The 4,861-nt window shown below is 35.4% G+C and overlaps 1 long non-coding RNA gene across 1 annotated transcript; it reads left to right on the plus strand.

Annotated features, from left to right (window-relative positions):
• The first annotated feature begins 2,877 nt into the window (after positions 1–2,877).
• Positions 2,878–3,971, plus strand: LOC149250014 (uncharacterized). Its single transcript, XR_016265923.1, has 4 exons — positions 2,878–3,165; positions 3,261–3,342; positions 3,446–3,488; positions 3,580–3,971. It is a non-coding gene; the product is annotated as an uncharacterized LOC149250014 (long non-coding RNA).
• The last annotated feature ends 890 nt before the right edge of the window (positions 3,972–4,861 follow it).

Consider the following 4,861-nt stretch of genomic DNA (forward strand, 5'->3'; position numbering starts at 1 on the left):
AAGAAATTATATGTCCCAGATATTGAATTTGATCTTTGTAGAAATCACATTTACTAAATTTTGCATATAGTTGATGGTCCCGTAATGTTTTCAATGCTAACCGCAAATTCTCCTCTAAGGTGATGGAGTAAATAAGAATATCATCAACGAAGATGAAAACAAACTTATCTAAATAGGGGTGAAAATTTACATTCATCAAACTCATGAATGTTTTTGGGGAATTAGTGAACTTGAACAGTAAGATAACAAATTCATAATGACTATATTGAGTACTAAATGTTATCTTGTAAATATATTCCTCTTTTATTCTTATTTGATGATATCCTGATCGTAGGTCTATTTTATAAAATATAGTGGCACCCTTGACTTGATCAAACAAGTCATCAATCCTTGGAAATGGGTATTTATTTTTTATGGTTAATTTATTTAGTTGCATGTAGTCGATACATAGCTTCAAAGTGCCATCCTTTTTCCTAACGAACAATATATGAGCTTCCCAAGGCAACACATTTGGGCAAATATACCCTTGGTCAGGTAACTCCTGCAATTGCATCTTGATTTCTGTTAACTCAAGAATACTCATACGGTAGGGGGATTTTGACACTAGCACTACACCTGAGACTAGCTCCATGGTGAAGTTAATGTCCCGCTTAGGTGGGAGCCCTGAAATTTCCTTTCGAAATATATCAGTAAAATCTTGAATGATTGGTATATTTTCTATAGTAAGTGTTTTATCTTTAGTAATGGAATATCCAACCTGCACAACATAAACTTGGAAACATTTTCTAATGCATTTTCCTAGCTGGGTGGCTGAAATGGGCCGTAACTTAATTGGCCTCCTATCTCCTTGAAGTTCTTGCCTTATGCCCTCTCCAGTGAGGAAACTAATAGCCGTTTGTTTGCAATTTAACAAGGACCAATTTCCTTCTAACCAGTCCATTCAAATTAAGACATCATAAGATCCTAATGGCAATTTATTTAAGTTTACTTCAATCCGTTATCCTCATATTTCAATAGGACAATTTTCTACTTTAGAATCTACACTTATTTTAGACCCAGTAGCTAATTGTACTAACCAAATGTTTTTAAATTTACCAGTTTTTAATTGACACAACTCGACTACCTTTAGGTGGACAAACTAGCCCCTGGATCTATCAAAATAAAAACAACATGGTTAGCTATCTTACCTTTGAGTTCTATGATTGTAGGTTGATACTTTGCATGGTGATCCTCTAAGGCAACATTAATCCTTGGCATACTTCTTACCACTTCTCCTACTGTAGACACTTCTTGGATATTAGCAACGTTCTGGCAAGGTGAGGGCCATTTTTATAATAGTGGGGTTCCCGACAACCCCAACACTGGAGAGGTGGTTTCTGGGGTTGGCTAGGTTTTAACTTGCTTGATGCTTCTGCTTGCTTGGCCTCACTCAGTAATCTAGGTTTTTGTTGATTTCTCCTAGAATATTTGTTTTGTTATCCCTTATGTCCTTTTATAATGTTGGTTGCTTTCACACCTTTGGTATTCTGGAAATTCCTTTGTCCTTTCTTGTTAATATTTTCTCCTTTATGCTTCATTTGCTAGTAGCAAATCCGAGCCCTCCAAATTGCCTCATCCATTGTCTTTAGATTATCAAACTCCAACATTTCTTTCATAAATGTCAGTGAACTGCTAATAAAGCGCTGCACTTTAGCTTTCTCTTCCTAAATATAAAAAACGTATCTCAGGGAACAAGTAAATTTGGTTACAAATTCGTCCATGGATAGTTGCCCGAACCTCAGATCATGAAACTCCTCTTTTTCATCATAAAATCGTTCTGTGAGATATTTATCTTTAAAAAATTTATGGAAGTTGTCCCATGTTACTTCGTGCTCCTCAATTCCCAAAACTGTCTTAATTTCTTCCCACCATTAGGTGGTCTTACCTTGCAACTGATAAATCACCAATCTAGCCTTTAAATTATTGTCATACTCGTAATTTTAAAAATATTTGTTCATATTAATTAACCAATCCTCAACAGTTTCTTCCGCTTTTCCATGAAAATTCGGGGGCTTAATATTTTTAAACTCTCCTTGCAATTTAATATTTTTTCTTTTAGACCCCTTTCCACTGGTACCATTACCAAATTATTTTGTCTTTTTGTCTTTTATACCCCTTATTTTCTTTTAGACCCCCCTTCTAACTCATAATGATTTCCCCCCTCTTGGTGCATCTCGATTTTGTTCCCATTTTCTGGACTAGGTTCTGATTCCTCTTATTTTGTTTATCATAAAGACTCTTCAGGAATTTTTCTTGTTCCTATCTCAACCTCTCATTATTAGCTCTTAGATTAGTCATTTTCGCTTGTAATTATTGAACTGCTTCCCATAATAATGTATTGGAATTACGAGATTCCTCTCCTAACTATATCCAAATTTCTGCAATAGGTACAATACTGGTTCCCACAATTGGTCTTATTGTTGGTGTAATACCAACTCCTCTCCTCATCTTTGCTTACTCTCCACAACATTACACATTTTTTTATTCCATGATCACCCAGACAAGCCACAATGTTGAAACATGGCTCTAATATCACTTGTAACATGTCTACCAAAGAAAAAACCAAAATTATCTCTACATATATATACTTTTCTATTACTAGTTCATTTACCACAGTATAAGATTGGTTCGAAGGAAAACATGTTCAATACAAATCAACCCTCAAGGTTTATAAACATATGTCTATTTATTCCTTTTAAGTATATCGTACAAAGTGCGAAGTTCACAACCACTTAGAATATCGATTCACATGAAATTACTTCGAGTTTTAAAGACTTTATATATGTGGTAAGAGATTGGTTTTGGATTATATTATGACATAACTTAATAATGATTGATTATCTTTTGGTGAGTGGGTAATCAACGAATTTGGTGCCAACTGGCCTCGATTCTTTCGCCCAGCCACGAGGCTCATTGGAATTCTCCCAACCTAACTTGGCTTATCTGTGAATCGCTCCTCTATTGATCTCACAAGGGCTGGATCCAACAGTCCTTTTCACTCCTGAGCGGTTTTGGTAACTCCCTGTCTCTTCCAGTCGAGTTGCTCGTCATTTGTGTTTTGCATGGTAGGGAGATCGGGTTTTGCAACAAACCCTTCTGCTTGGGATTCTTCTTTCCTTCCGCAAGGTAACCAGAGAAAACCCTCTGTGTTTGATAGAATATGCTCTTATTCCCCTGATTTGTAGTGTACGCTCTTTCTAAAAATTAGATGTTTGTCCTAGGGTTTTAGACGAGTTTAATTCGACAGAGCATGAAGTTTCCCAGAGAGCGCAAGTTGTTCAGACACCCTTCCAGCACCCACAGGTGATTATGACTAGCTACTTTCTTACTCTTGTAAGCTCTGTGAGCAAACCCATTTGTGTTCTGTTTTCTAATATTTTTTTTTCCCCTTTCCTTTTTGGTATAGGTGTATACGGAAAATCAAACCTCATATTTCTAGACCATCACAAGTATGGTTTTGTTGTTCATTGTTTAGGGTTTCTCCTTACTGTTAACATTATTTCTTTGGAGTACTCCTGTATTGTCTTCATTCTTGGACAGGTGGGTATGCACGCTGGTCATTCGACCCTTTCCGTCAAATATTTCTTTTGCTCTCGAATAAGATGGAAATGTGAGCGACAACTGACTTCGGTGCAATTTTTCTCCCTTCCAAGTTACAATAATCTTGGTCGTCTCTATTATGGGATTCTTTCTATGTGATTTTTTTGTTTTGAAGAGTTACAAAATTTATCATAGGGCTTAGGCAGGTTGATGTAACATGTCCAAAGAACTGTCTGGGTTACCTTTTTGGCTGTGACTTGTTGTTCAACACTGTTGTAAATTTGTTGAAAGTTCACTGTGATTACCATTTATTATGGTCTTTTTGCATAGAGTATTTGACTGACCTAGCTCGACACAAATTTATTAATATATTACTTTCATCTTTGGACCAATGTTATTATTAACACATACTTCAAAAGTTTTTCCGTTAATTTTGATGATGAGGGTTCCTCAAATGTTTCTCTGGCTATTTAACTTGTCTCATATATATATATATAAAAGAGAGAGAGTTGCATATTTTCTATTTTTGTATTTATTTAATTCTTGGCACAATCAATAATTTTTATGTTCCAATCGTCTCGGTTCACTACGCATTGGTTTCTCCAGGGTTAAAGTTTATGGTTTTTTCTTAAAGTATCACTAAAAAGGGTTGGGATTTCCAGTCTGGTTCCCTAGTTGCCAGTTAGTCTGGCTCGACAGTCCAGCTCGACTTGGGGACTAAAACAGTTAGTCCGGCTCGACTTGGGGACTAAACTGGCTCCCACATAGTTTTCCTTTATTTACATTCTGTATAAAATCATAGATAATTATTTTTCTTTTTTTTTGGGGAATGAACGTGGGTAAAGGAAGATTCTAATATCACATTTATGCCTAACAACAAGACTACATTTTATTTGTTTGCAATGTTAATAACCCTTATCAACTCCCTATATAGTGGATGCTCATCCATGAAGTTATTATAGTTGTTTTACCTTGATTCTTCCATATGGCTATTGACCTCGATCTATTACCCATACCCTGAGGATTCATGTGTCCCTTTTTTTAGGTTTTATTCGTGGTAGTTATGATATCCATTCACAATCCTGCAATTTTTTCAAAAAAAAAATCTATATGTAAACCTTTACATAACAGACAAAAAAATTCTTGCGTTATGAATCTCGTTGTAGTGAAACTTTCCGAAAACATTGTAAAGATATCACTACATAAATTTGAACGTTCAAAATAGTATTATCACTATCATATATCACAGGCAATTCATGGTGACTTATAGTGACTTATTTGA

The sequence above is a fragment of the Pinus tabuliformis genome, chromosome 7, assembly GCF_031772625.1.
Source record: "Pinus tabuliformis cultivar Carrire ecotype Pingquan chromosome 7, CPIR1, whole genome shotgun sequence".
Lineage (NCBI taxonomy): Eukaryota > Viridiplantae > Streptophyta > Pinopsida > Pinales > Pinaceae > Pinus > Pinus tabuliformis.